A 15703-nucleotide genomic window follows, 5' to 3' on the forward strand; every position below is an offset into this window, starting at 1 on the left:
ATGCTGAACAGATTCAAGTTGATTACAGTGTATACACAATCCATTTGTACGTTTACCTATTATATGAAGTGTTTTATTGAGTCCTGTATGTCCTATTCTAATACGGGTTATGACCATTTCTTCCCTTCGGTTTCTACCCAAATCTCTTCCCCCTCCAACTATACTTTGAATGTTATACAGATGTCTTCCTGTGTCATTCCAATATTCCTGCCATATCCTTTGTGTATGAACTTTAATTATTGCTTTAGCTTCAGCTTTACTTAATGCAATTTCCAAGTCTACTGTTTGTGATTTGAGAGACTGTTGCCAATAAGTCAACTTCTTCATTTCCTTTCACACCAACATGTGCAGGAACCCAGACAAATGATACATTAAAACCTTTATTATGTAACCTATGTATAGCTTGATATACTTTATTTAAAATATCAAGTCTGCATGATTTCCCAGATCTTATACTATTGAGAGCAGAGAGACTATCAGATGCAACTACTACATTGTTTTTATTCCTTTGTTCTATCCACTGTAAGCCTAATATTATGCCTACAAGTTCTACTGTATAAACTGAGAGATGATCTGTTCTTCTCTTTTTAACAATTTCCTCTCATTGTGGGATGTACACTGCAGCACCTGTGCGTCCATTTTCAGGGTTCTTTGAACCATCTGTGTATATAATTATTTTATTTGCGAGATGTATCTCTATATAGCTTTGTACTATACTCCAGACAGGCATTAGCTTCATTTTCCTTTTGATTTCTTTTTGTAACTGCAAGTCAATTAATGGCATTGCAAACATCCTAGGGGGTATTTCTGAGTATGGGACAGTAGGACAATACTGAATAGAGTGAAGACAAGCTATCCTTGCTTTTATATTTCCTATCCATCCAAAGCTCCTGAAATTTGGTTTGTTATGTTCCCAACACTCCTTTAGTATGTTCTTTGCAGGGTGTAACTCACTGTGCCCATGTAGGTTAACCCAGTATGAAAGCATAAGTTTTAGTCTTCTAATACTCAGTGGCATCTCCCCAGTTTCTACCTGCATCGCCGCAACCGGAGATGTTTTAAAAGCTCCACTGAATATTCTAAGAGCTTGGGCTTGTTCTATGTCTAATTTCTTAAGGTTAGTTTCGGCTGCTGACATGTAAGCAATACAACCATAGTCAAATGTTGACCTCATAAGAGCCCAGTATACAGTGGGTACGGAAAGTATTCAGACCCCTTTAAATTTTTCACTCTTTGTTATATTGCAGCCATTTGCTAAAATCAATTAAGTTCATTTTTTTCCTCATTAATGTACACACAGCACCCCATATTGACAGAAAAACACAGAATTGTTGACATTTTTGCAGATTTATTAAAAAAGAAAAACTGAAATATCACATGGTCCTAAGTATTCAGACCCTTTGCTCAGTATTTAGTAGAAGCACCCTTTTGATCTAATACAGCCATGAGTCTTTTTGGGAAAGATGCAATAAGTTTTTCACACCTGGATTTGGGGATCCTCTGCCATTCCTCCTTGCAGATCCTCTCCAGTTCTGTCAGGTTGGATGGTAAACGTTGGTGGACAGCCATTTTTAGGTCTCTCCAGAGATGCTCAATTGGGTTTAAGTCAGGGCTCTGGCTGGGCCATTCAAATACAGTCACGGAGTTGTTGTGAAGCCACTCCTTCGTTATTTTAGCTGTGTGCTTAGGGTCATTGTCTTGTTGGAAGGTAAACCTTCGGCCCAGTCTGAGGTCCTGAGCACTCTGGAGAAGGTTTTCGTCCAGGATATCCCTGTACTTGGCCACATTCATCTTTCCCTCGATTGCAACCAGTCGTCCTGTCCCTGCAGCTGAAAAACACCCCCACAGCATGATGCTGCCACCACCATGCTTCACTGTTGGGACTGTACTGGACAGGTGATGAGCAGTGCCTGGTTTTCTCCACACATACCGCTTAGAATTAAGGCCAAAAAGTTCTATCTTGGTCTCATCAGACCAGAGAATCTTATTTCTCACCATCTTGGAGTCCTTCAGGTGTTTTTTTATGTGTCTTGCACTGAGGAGAGGCTTCCGTCAGGCCACTCTGCCATGAAGCCCCGACTGGTGGAGGGCTGCAGTGATGGTTGACTTTCTACAACTTTCTCCCATCTCCCGACTGCATCTCTGGAGCTCAGCCACAGTGATCTTTGGGTTCTTCTTTACCTCTCTCACCAAGGCTCTTCTCCCCCAATAGCTCAGTTTGGCCGGACGGCCAGCTCTAGGAAGGGTTCTGGTCATCCCAAACATCTTCCATTTAAGGATTTTGGAGGCCACTGTGCTTTTAGGAACCTTAAGTGCAGCAGAAATTTTTTTTGTAACCTTGGCCAGATCTGTGCCTTGCCACAATTCTGTCTCTGAGCTCTTCAGGCAGTTCCTTTGACCTCATGATTCTCATTTGCTCTGACATGCACTGTGAGCTGTAAGGTCTTATATAGACAGGTGTGTGGCTTTCCTAATCAAGTCTAATCAGTATAATCAAACACAGCTGGACTCAAATGAAGGTGTAGAACCATCTCAAGGATGATCAGAAGAAATGGACAGCACCTGAGTTAAATATATGAGTGTCACAGCAAAGGGTCTGAATACTTAGGAACATGTGATATTTCAGTTTTTCTTTTTTAATAAATCTGCAAAAATGTCAACAATTCTGTGTTTTTCTGTCAATATGGGGTGCTGTGTGTACATTAATGAGGGGGAAAAAATGAACTTAAATGATTTTAGCAAATGGCTGCAATATAACAAAGAGTGAAAAATTTAAGGGAGTCTGAATACTTTCCGTACCCACTGTATATTCTTCAAGGAAGACCTAGCTGCTCCCCAATCTAATCCTGACAGACAATGCAAGATATTGCTAATTTTCTTACATTTTGATCTTATTTATCAATTTGTTGTCTCCAAGTCAGTTTTTCATCAAGTAGAACTCCAAGAAATCGAATGATCCTAACTTGTTCAAGTTCATGACTGTAGGTTCAGTGAAATTTTCTTATGTTGCTTAGAAAAACAAATTACCTGAGATTTAGTTTTTGATATTCTAAAACCCCACTTATGTGGCCATTGTTCCACTACCAAAATTGCTTTCTGCAATTTCTTTTGCATATATTCCACATTTCTCCCTCTAACCCAAAGAGCCCCATCATCCGCATATAATGATTTTCCTATACTATGATCAATTTCTTTAAAAATGTCATTAATCATTATATTAAAAAGTAACAGACTACATACACTACCTTGCGGTGTACCATTTTCTACAAAATGCATACTTGAATATTCTTTACCAATTCTTATTTCAATAGTTCTACCAAATAAAAAGTCTAACACCCAATTATACATCTTACCCCCTACACCTAAATTATTTAATTTAATAAGGAGTCCTTCTTTCCACAACATATCGTATGCTTTTTCAATATCAAAGAAAACAGCCAATACACTTTCTTTGTTTGTCTGAGCTTTCCTAATCTCTGATTCAAGGCATAATATAGCATCCATAGTATTTCTACCTTTACGGAAACCACTTTGATATGGTGAGAGCAAGTTTTTACTTTCTAAGATAAAATGTAAGTCGATCCGTAACCATCCTTTCCATTGTTTTCCCTAACTGAGAAGTTAAGGCTATTGGTGTATAATTTGAAGGATCAGATGAATCTTTCCCAGGCATTAAAATTGGCACAATAACCGACTGCTTCCATGCTGATGGAATTTTCCCTGTTTCCCATACTATATTAAATAGTTTTAATACTACATTAATGTAATGAGGACTCGTAGGAAGGGTATAAGATCCAAGTGCGAGCTTTAATAACCAGATCGTAGTCAACAGGCAGGGTCAATATCCAACAAACAGTGTAACGAAGACAAAACAATAGTGTAATCCACAAAATAGGCACAGTCCAATAACCAGAGAGAGCAGTCCGAAAAGTAACAAATAAACAAGGCAAGGAACGATGGCAAAGCTAGACAGAACTATGGCGTGAAACAAACTAGCAACAGCAAACTATGATAATAAAACAAAACCGTGGCAATGACAAAACAGAGCAATGAAAACAGGGAAAAACGCTTGGTAGAGTCCACAAGAGCAAAACAATACTTCGCAGTCTCTGGCAGCGTTTGGAACCACATACTTCCCTACTATATAGAAGGCAAAAAGCAGTAGGTGCGCGAATGAGTATGTTTGAATTTTCAGTATTCATAAAAGAGTAGGCGAGAATTAGTAGGCGAGTGCACTCATTCTCACGAGATTCGGACGTACGTATACTTAATTTGCGTTCTAATATGCCTACTTACCTACTATATAGTAGGCAAAAAGAGTATGTGAAGAAAGAAGTACGTTCGAAACCTAAAAGAGTAGGCGAGAAATCCCCAGATGTCCTACTGCTTCAGCCCAGATTCTGGAGTGTTTATCGATGGATACTTTTCAATCCCAGGAGTCCACGGGAGAGCAATACCTCATCATCGAACGTGATTGAGAACTGCAACGAGGGTGTTTACAAATGTGAGTATTCCAAACCAAAACACAGTTCCTTGTGTTAAAATCGTATTTGCTGATTTACTGAACTGTATATTTAGGTGCAAAGACTAGACAGTAACGTTATATTGTAATTTTGCTGTAAAAACACGTTTAATTGTGTATAGTAGAGCTCCAGTAAGCACACGTACGTCAACAAAGTGGATTTACATAAGCCATATACATCTTCGATTACTAAATATTTAACAGCTGACAGTAAAGTGTTGTAAGAGAATTGCAGATGAGCACATCACAAACATGAAACAGACATCTGAGTGAGTGATATATGTTATGTGTGCTTATTATGTAGAATTTACTGTTGTCAACACTGCTCTAGTTGAATGTAAATCGTGTAAATAAACATGTACATAAAGTAACTAAATATGAGTTCATCTATTTCATTTGTCCATTAGTACTGTTGATAACTTGAGGAGCATTTGTGTTGGATAAAAAGCCAGTTAACAGATCAGCAACTACCTCAAAATGTGAATGCAGAATTGAATCACAAAAGTAACTGAATCATGTCTGGATGTTACAGGGACAGATGAGACTTGTGTTTATCCGGTGAAGAGTGACTGATGAAGGAATGCTGAATCAAAGGCTTTCAGTGAGTATACATTACATAAATTAATAAAACATAAATCTTTTTAAATCTTAAGTACTTTGTTTTATTTATTGTAAGATCAAACAGAGTTATTACAGCACTTTTGATTTGTGATTTCTGTGCATTTTCTGCAGATCTTTTGTGGTGGAGCAGGTGACGGCAGCATTTGTGGGAAGAAAGGAAGACCTGAAACAAAAATATAAAGTAAGATCATTTTGTTACTTTCATACAGAAATAAAAAAATAAATAAATTATTGTTAAAAAAAAAAAAAAAAAAAAAAAGTTAAAATGAATGCTTTTGTATTATATTTGTGCTTCTTTGTATGATCTGAAATGTCTGCAGACTGGTGTGAGCAGTGAGAAAGGAGAAATCCACAGCAGGATCCTGAAAATGGTCTGGTGCCATGGATGAGATCCTCCATCACTCCACCTGCCATTATTGCCTCATCTGGGCCAGATGTTGCTGTGGCCTCTTCATCCTCAGTGAGCTCAGAGCCAGTGAGAGCATCTAGAAAAAGACTAAAAGACATTGAGGATGTGATTCTTTTCTGCCGGTTTCTGTTCATACAGTATTAGTCAATGGAGGCCGACTTTCAGACATTCCAAAAGCGTTAACAAATAAAGTCATGAAACTTTTATCCAAAGTGACTTACAGTGCTCTTATTACAGGGACCCCCAATCCCCTGGAGAAAAGAGCCTTGCTCAGATAGTTGCGAACCAGCAACCTTCTGCTTACCAGTTCGGCGGTTTAGCCCACTACAAAAGTAATAGAGCTGCAACAAAAATTAGCATGTGAGTGTAAACATGAAATGAAATTTGTCAAGAAATGGAATGCTGACAACATGAATTGTAAAATGTTTTCCTCTGTTTAAATGTTTCACAGGTAGTCGAGCAGACACGGTGATGGCCAGATTGTCCCGCACATGGTCTCCGGCTCTTGCCTCAAAGTTGTGGGGTTCAGTGGTGCGTCTTCATGGTCTTTCTCATCCTCTGACTCACCAACATCCCCATTGAGAAGAGTGAGATTGTGAAGCACTGCGCAGCAGCAGAACTGGCACAGCTGCATTGAGATGGCAATAGGATGTGGGGTTCACCAACTGTAAATACATGATTGTTAGATCAATAAGCAGGCATGACAATGGGTCAGGGGTGAAAAAGGTGAGAAGGGTGCTCAAGGGGTGATGTGGCCTCTGATGAGGCCGGGAGGTGGGGGGGACTCCCACAGAATAAATATTACGGCCTCATTAGGGGACATGCTGTAACTTAACTTATTTATTTATTCTTCCATCATGATTGACAGCCAAGTTTTTTGTTTGTTTGTTTTTTTTGGGCAAAGAAATCAACCTAATAAGTGTTTTCTACCATTATCGAAAAACATACCATCAACCACAAATGCTATTTGCTATTGCAGACAGAGCATGCCAGAAAAAAAAACATGTTTGATGAAAGTTTCCCTTTGCCAATTTTACAGTAGCCAAATAAGTTGAATGGAATAATAAGCCAAGCACAGGTTCTGAAAAAAATACTGTATTGACATTTGTCTAAAAACATATGAAATAGAGCTGCATCGTTCTGCCCTAACACACTCATACTGCAAAAATAATGTTTGTATTAGTGTTAACGATACTTTAGCATGTGAACGGCGACTAAGCCTTTGGTGACATATACACACCACGAAATTAAATTGTGGATCTCTCCCCTGTCGTCTTCTCCCACGCGGAATGTCCCGCAGGAAGAAATGGCGCCCTGGATGTCAGTGGATGGCGCACACGGTCTATGAACGTGGGACGCTCAGCTTTCACGATTTGAAATGGCTCAAATCCACTTTATATTAAGTTTTTATTAAATCAATATATACCATCCAAGACCCCTCCCCCTACCCCCTCAAAAAGAATTTCTCATCGGATCTACACGATTCACGTGGGTCACCTGTTTTGGCTTCAAAACGGCAAATTTCGCCGAAAGGTGAGGGATTTTCATGCCTGAATAAGTTTGAATAAAACGGTTTCATCTGTTGTTGACTTGTATATTTATGTATTTATTGTGATGCTTTTATTCCTTCTTTTACTCATTTATTCATGTTTCCTATTCTTATTAATAAATAAATTATACATATTTTAACTAATGCATTAATTCATTGCTTAATTGAAAATTGATGTATTCAAGTCAGCTGCATTTGTTGAGTGTATATTCATGCATAGCTATGTCAAAAAAAAGTTATATAATTAATTATTAGTTAGCATGTATCTTTATCATTGTTTGTAAATGTTGGGGTGGGCTAGCAATACAGTTCATTATGGTGTTATCTTAATTTTTAAGTAGTAATACTTACATTTTTCAAATGAAAAAAAAAAAAAAAAAAAAAAAAAAAAAAAAAAAATCAACAGTCTCCAAATGCAAGATGTTCCAGCAGCTGCCTGATGTCTCCTGTGTGCAGACAATGCAAATGTGGAGGTGTGTTTTAACTGTATTTAGTAGGTAGGGCTGTTGAGTTACTGATGCTATGAGGTGCACCTGTCACTCTTTTCATTATTATTATTATTATTATTATTATTATTATTATTATTATTATTATTATTATTATTATTATTATTATTATTATTGCTGAACTTATAAGTACATATAAGATCTGGAAAATATGGTTGTACCTAACAATGGACAACTGTAATGACAAAACAGAAAACAAATATCATGCATTCATCATGGTATGAGATTATATACACAGAAAAACACAACAACAACAACAACAACAACAACAACAACAACAACAACATAAGGTTAAATATCTGAATAATTCACCACGGTGCTGTTTTTAGAAGCCTAGTGGATGAAACGACAGTTAAATTCAACAAGAAAAAAAGAAAAGAAAACAACGGAGATTTAAACCACTTAAGCCAATTGTATTCATAAAATGAAGAAATTAACTACATATTAAAGAGAACGATTTCATCTTATACGTTTTCTTATAAAATGGGATCATGTTATTAACAATATATTTTAAAGTAAAAAAAAATCTGGTTATACTACAAATCACAATAAAATGTAAAATTGTTTCTTTAACAAGAAATTAGCAAATTATCAACATCAAAATATTTACGGATAGATCAAACCTGCCTGTTGTATCTTTTAAATTGTTGCGCTTGTTATGAGCTCGTAAACCACATGATAACGTAAACATGGATGATGTCCGATTTACATTCATACTCAACGAGATTTGGCTGTAAAGTACGTACTCTTTTAGCGCTTGTTAAGTAAGTACTTATTGAAATTAAGTACCTACTCATTGAGTATGCGGTTTCAAACGCAGCCTCTGTTTGGTTTAGGCCTCCTTTTATGGCCACCAAACAGGAAGTAACCTACGAGGCAGCAGAGGGAGCAGCAACAGTCAGTTCATGGGTAAGGGCTCCCTCTGCTGGCGTGGCATTACAATTAAGCATATTATCTTCCATATGAGCTAACATTATATAACAGATATTATCTTTCCCCGGAGACGTTTTCCTCGAACTTAAAATAGCTTTCTTTAATTCAAACATATTAAAAGGTAAATCATAATCATTTCCTATCATAGTTCTTTTATCAGTTATATTACAATTTAACGCTATTGTATTAATCCTTTCTTGTTTATCTGCGTCTGATAAATTTTCAGAGCTTTGTATCTTCACTAGCACCTGCGCCAACATCTCTGCCTTTTCTGTATTACTAATTGCCATTTTCCCATTTTGACATAACACTGGTAATTTGTAATGAGGACTCGTAGAAAGCATATAAGATCCAAGTGCGAGCTTTAATAACCAGATCGCAGTCAAACAGGCAGGGTCAATATCCAACAAACAGCGTGATGAAGACAAAACAATAGCGTAATCCACAAAACAGGCACAGTCCAATAACCAGAGAGAGCAGTCCGAAAAGTAACAAATAAACAAGGCAAGGAACGATGGCAAAAACTAGACAGAACTATGGCGATGAACTTGACAAAACAATGGCAAGAAACAAAACAGAGACAATCAAAACAGGGAAAACGCTTGGTAGAGTCCACAAGAGCAAAACAATACTTCACAGCTTCCTTTTTGGAAATGGCCTCCTTTTTTGGCCACCAAACAGGAAGTAACAAACGAAGCAGCAGAGTGAGCAGCAACAGTCAGTCAGTGGGTGAGGGCTCCCTCTGCTGGCGTGGTGTTACAGAATTCATATTTTCTTTTTATACCACTCATTCTTTTAATCATTCCCCATATATCTGATAATTGAGTCTCTCTACCGATAGTATTGCAGTAATTCTTCCAATATACTCGTTTTGCAGTTCTCATGCTTTTCCGAACTATTGCTTGTGCCCTTTTATACTAATGTATATAATGTTATATTAATGTATCCAATGAATGATGTTTTTTTAATTGTCTAAATGCCTTTTCTATTTTTAATAACCTTACTACAGTTTTCATTCCACCAAGGAACACTCTTTCTCCTTTGACCCTCTACACTTTTTGGAATTGTTTGAAACTTATTCCAGTCTGCTTTATTAAAATTCCATTTTGATATTTTCTTTAACTCATCTTGATATACTTCTATTCCAACTTTAATCATTATTGGTTAATGATCACTACCAATTAAAGTTTTATTTAGAACCTCCCATTTTGCGATGCTTGCTATCTCCCTTGATGTTAGAGTTAAGTCAGTTACACTCTTTATTTTGAGAACTGTTATATCTAGTTCCTCTTCAATCATTTATACACACTAATCTTTTCTCATCTATAAATTCTTCTATACTTGCACCACTTCTATCTGTGCAATTACTACCCCACAATGTACTATGTGCATTAAAATCACCACACCATATCATTTTACCCTGTGTTAGTCCACCAGCATCACTCAGTTTATCATAATCTAGCCTTTCACATGGGTTATAATAGTTAATAACTGTAATATCATCTTGCCCTGCCCAAATCTTCACTATTAGTGACTCTTGCTCTTTTCCTATATTAATTACATTATATTTAATTTCATTCTGCAAGAAAATTGCTACACCACCACCTGTTCTGTCTTTCCTATCATTCCTTATGTCATTATACCCATATATAACAAAATCCCATTCTGGCTTTAACCATGTTTCTTGAATGCATATGACATGAGGTTTATCCCGTAAATTTGATATGAACTGTTTAAATTCCTGACCATTAGCAACCAGACTTCTTGCATTCCATTGCAGTATATTTAATGTACTACAAAATCTCCATCCCATGCTTGAGAACTAGTAGTTTCCCCACCTAACATTCTTTCCACTGATTCTTTTCCCAGACCTTTGATTCAGAGATATTTCTCAGCTGATCTCACTATTATCTTGATCTTCTCAGTCTTCTTACCAGTCTGTGCTGTACAGTTAATCACATCAACAATGAATAAAATAAAATCATTTTTTCCTACTATCAGTGCATCTTCCTTAATCTTGGCACATCCAGAACATGAACTTGTCATGTTACCCTCTATAACCTTTTCCTTTGGTCTCTCTACTTCAACAGGTACTCTTCTCACTGCTTCAGCGTATGAAATCCCTTGAGCAGTTTTCACTCTCTGAACTTCTGCTGCTTTCTTACTGACTTCACATCCACGATATGCTGAGCTGTGCTCCCCTCTACAATTACAACACTTTAATTTAGCTCCTTCGTTATATTTTCCATATTCATGTTCACCTGCACACCTTCCATATCTTTGTTCGCCCCTACACACTGCCGCTACATGCCCATACTTTTGACACCTAATGCATCTCAAAGGCGGAGGAACATAAGGCCTGATTTCATCGCTCATAAAGCCAATGTATACCCTTGATGGTAGTCTTTCACTGTCAATTTTAAGCATAACTGCTAAACTATCACATTTCTCCCCATTTCTTGTTGTTTTCAAACGTCTTGCCTCAACCACATTGGCTCCAACAACATTGTCTTTAATTTGTTCAACAGAAACGGTTGTAGGAATCCCAGAGATAACTCCTCGGACATATTTTTTATTCTCAACCATTGTAACGATCACTTTTTGTCCCTCAGTATTGTTTAATTTAATGGCCTAATTCTGTTGAGTGTTATCTTTGCACTCTATTAACAATGCTCCATTTCGCATAGCTCTGGCACTTTTAATTTCTCCTATTAGTTTGTTTAGCAACTTTGTAAGATGTATTGGGTTCCACTTACCAAATGTTGATCCTTCCTGCACTAGTTTTATTATTACTTTATATTCTTTATATTCTCTACTTTGTTCATTCATTTTCACTGTAGTTTCACTTGTTCCTTGATCACTCTCAGTACCTTCTCTATTTGAAATGATCTTTTGTTGTTTATGCCGTCTACGCTTTCAATTAGTTTTAATGCCTACCAAACTCCAGTCTTCAAATTCACCATCACCTACTTCCATTCTTCTTGATTCGCTATCAAATCCATCACTTCCTTCTGCCATCTCCTGGCCATTCACAGTCCAGTTGTTGCCAACTGCCTCCTCCCTCTCTCCGAGATAACAAACACTGAACTGAATACAACTTATAAAGACAGGATAATGAACACAGACAGGTGTGGGTGATTAACTAATAATGACTTGACAAAGACAGGAACAGGAATGACCACATATGGGCAACAGAGGGAGAAACCAACTAAACAGTCCACAGGGGTGTGATAGTTTTGGGTTTTCGTAATAAAAATAATTATCATTAAGGATTAACCTGTGGGTCATATTAGTATTGTTAAAAATATAAAAACTTAAAATCAACCCAAAATGTATTGGTTATACAATATACAGCTGTTTCTTTAGCAAGACAAAATGATCAAATTTTATAAACATCAAAATATTTACAAATAGGTTAATTAAACAAGGCGCTGATATCTTTTAAGCTGTTGTGCTTGTTTTAACGTCATAGGTCAAATGATAAAGTCAACATGGCGGATCGCATTCATACTCAACGAGATCAGGCTGTTGAGTACCTACTGTTTTAGCGCTGGTTAAGTAGGTACTTATTGAAATTAAGTACCTACTCACTGAGTATGCAATTTCGGACGCAGCCCCGACCTAACCCAAGCCAGTGCCACGTCTTTGCACTTTGGAACCTTTTGAATGAAATTCTTGAAAATCAACACCCACTCACATGTACTAGCTCTATTTTGGAACGCTGTATATTTTATTACTTAAATCCAGAGGACACCAGAACAATACCACACAAAACAATCAGTGATACATTAAAATATGCCTAATTATCATTAAAAAGTTTGAACATTTTGAAAAACATACATGGGACATAAGAGTCATACAAATTCATATCCCAAGATTAAAAAAAGAACACTGGTACCCCATTTAAATCTCACAACCCTGGTGAAAAAAAACAGCATATGCTGGTAGGTATGTTTTGATGCTGGAATGCTGGTTAGGTAGGTTTTGATGCTGGTTTATACTGGTCCTTTGCTGGTTTATGCTGGTTCTTAGCTGGTTTAAGCTCGTCCTTTGCTGGTTTTTGCTGGTCATGTTGCTGGTCAAGGACCAGCATGAACCAGCAAAGGACCAGCATAAACCAGCAAAGGCAGCATCCCAGCATCAAAACATACCTACCAGCATATGCTGGGTTTTTTTTCACCAGGGAATGCTTTAAAAACAAAATAATTCAGGAATACAAGTTTTTAAATAGACACAGATATAAATGTACAGTCCTGAATCTTTTAAAACACATATATATATCATATATTTTAGAGAAAATACTAGAAGTTTGAAATCAGAAAGAATATTAAAAGATTGTGGACAGTAATTTTATTTGGGGGACAGTGTATCTTTTTAAGTGGATATCAATCTTTTAATATTTTTACTTATATTGTCCATACAAAACACCTCCCAGCAGGCACACAACGTCATAAGACATTGGTATTTGATTAGATTAATAGTCGGGTGACCAAAAATCAACGTTGAGCCAATGTCTAATGACAACGTTGATATTTTGTATCAGCTTTTTTGTTGTTTTTAGGTTGTGTTGCAAAGTGACCAAAATCCAACGTTGAGTCAACGTCTTAAGCCAACGTCATATTGATGTCAAACACTGACATTTAGTCGTCAGGTATGGCAACCAAAACCCAACGTCATCTAGATGTCATAATTGTAACGTCCACCCAACGTCAAATTCTGACATCATTAGACATTGATCTTTTGTTAGTTTTAGGTTGTGGCATTAACTAACCAAAATCCAACGTCGAGGCAACGTCTCAAGCCAACGTCATATTGATGTCAAATATTGACATTTAGTCGTCAGGTATGGCAACCAAAACCCAACGTCATCTAGATGTCATAATTGTAACGTCCACCCAACGTCAAATTCTGACATCATTAGACGTTGATCTTTCATTAGTTTTAGGTTGTGGCATTAACTAACCAAAATCCAACGTCGAGGCAACGTCTCAAGCCAACATCATACTGATGTCAAATACTGACATTTAGTCGTCAGGTATGGCAACCAAAACCCAACGTCTCCTAGACGTCATAATTGTAACGTCCACCCAACGTCAAATTCTGACATCATTAGACGTTGATCTTTTGTAAGTTTTAGGTTGTGGCATTAACTAACCAAAATCCAAAGTCGAGCCAACGTCTCAAGCCAACGTCATGTTGATGTCATATACTGACATTTAGTCGTCAGGTATGGCAACCAAAACCCAACGTCATCTAGATGTCATAATTGTAACGTCCACCCAACGTCAAATTCTGACATCATAAGACGTTGATCTTTTATTAGTTTTAGGTTGTGGCATTAACTAGCCAAAATCCAACGTCGAGGCAACGTCTCAAGCCAACGTCATACTGATGTCAAATACTGACATTTAGTCATCAGGTATGGCAACCAAAACCCAACGTCTCCTAGACGTCATAATTGTAACGTCCACCCAACGTCAAATTCTGACATCATTAGACATTGATCTTTTGATAGTTTTAGGTTGTGGCATTAACTAACTCAAATCCAATGTCGAGCCAGCGTCTGAAGTCAACGTCATATTGATGTCAAATACTGACATTTAGTCGTCAGGTATGGCAACCAAAACCCAACGTCTCCTAGATGTCATAATTGTAACGTCCACCCAACATCAAATCCTGACATCATTAGACGTTGATCTTTTGTTATTTTAGGTTGTGGCATTAACTAACCAACATCCAACGTCGAGCCAACGTCTCAAGCCAACGTCATACTGATGTCAAATACTGACATTTAGTCATCAGGTATGGCAACCAAAACCCAACGTCTCCTAGATGTCATAATTGTAACGTCCACCCAACTTCAAATTCTGACATCATTAGACGTTGACCTTTTGTTAGTTTTAGGTTGTGGCATTAACTAACCAACATCCAACGTCTTTGGTGTCAAATACTGACATTTGATGTCAAATACTGACATTTAGTCGTCAGGTATTAGACATTGATCTTTCGTTAGTTTTAGGTTGTAGCATTTACTAATACTAACATTTAGTCATAGGGAACACAGTACAATTTTTTTTTTGTATATAACTGTATATATTTACAGCATTTTTCTGTCATTTTAAATTACCCTAAATTCTGTAAAATACAAAGTACATCATATTTTTTAATGTTTAGGTGTTTTTACATTCAAACACTGCAAATCTAAACACAAACATAGCTGACTTATTTTATCACGCCAAATAATGCACAGTTTGTTGTTAAAGAGTAAAGCTGCACTGCTTTCCAGGTTGAAACTTTCAGGCCTCTGTCCACTCACCAGTTGATCCAAATTGTGTTGCAAAGGAAATTGTGAACAGAGAAAAGTACACATAATCCTTACAAGCTCATACTCTCCAAAAAACACACACTGACTTTCACAAACACAGGGCATACAGTCATCGTAAAGTATTGGTATATGTTATCTGATCAGAATATGCATTTGTTATTTCTGTGAGAGAAACCCCTAATGACCCTGGTGAAAAAACAGCATATGCTGATAGGTATGTTTTGAAGCTGGAATGCTGGTTAGGTATGTTTTGGTGCTGGTTTAAGCTGGTCAAGGACTAGCATAAATCAGCAAAGGACCAGCATAAACCAGCAAAGGGCCAGCTTAAACCAACACCAAAACATACCTAACCAGCATCAAAACATGCCTACCAGCATATGCTGTTTTTTTCACCAGAACAGAGCATGGAGAAACAAAGTCTGAAAGGACTGGAAATGCATACAAGCATGCAATGTGTAGAAAACACACAATAAAAAATATGGAAAATTTAGAATCCTCATTTTGTCAAATGTTCATGTCTGCATTATGGAAACACCTTGCTGTGAGGTGACAGCTTAACTGTGTCATCTTGCTGCTGCAAGCAATACAGTGTTGAAATGAATGACATTCATTATCAAAGTCCTCAATTGAGTGTGTGCGACGAACAACCGTATAAGTCCAAAAAAACAAAAAATGAGATAACCATGTGACATTAATTGTATGTGTGAACTTTGTATACAGAAACAGTTTGGGGATGTTTTCGCGTGACCAAGAGTCCGCATTTTAAACGTTAAAATAGCGCCACGCGGAAAAACCGTTTATGTCCACAAAGAAGAATGGAGATGCCGCTTGCTGTCAT

At 37.2% G+C, this 15703-nt stretch overlaps 1 long non-coding RNA gene across 1 annotated transcript; it reads left to right on the forward strand.

The window, feature by feature from the left end:
• The first annotated feature begins 5065 nt into the window (after window positions 1-5065).
• On the forward strand, window positions 5066-5613 carry LOC127161650 (uncharacterized). Its single transcript, XR_007827123.1, has 3 exons — window positions 5066-5123; window positions 5255-5324; window positions 5464-5613. It is a non-coding gene; the product is annotated as an uncharacterized LOC127161650 (long non-coding RNA).
• Window positions 5614-15703: the final 10090 nt, after the last annotated feature.

The sequence above is a fragment of the Labeo rohita genome, unplaced genomic scaffold, assembly GCF_022985175.1.
Source record: "Labeo rohita strain BAU-BD-2019 unplaced genomic scaffold, IGBB_LRoh.1.0 scaffold_704, whole genome shotgun sequence".
In the NCBI taxonomy this organism is placed as follows: Eukaryota; Metazoa; Chordata; class Actinopteri; order Cypriniformes; family Cyprinidae; genus Labeo; species Labeo rohita.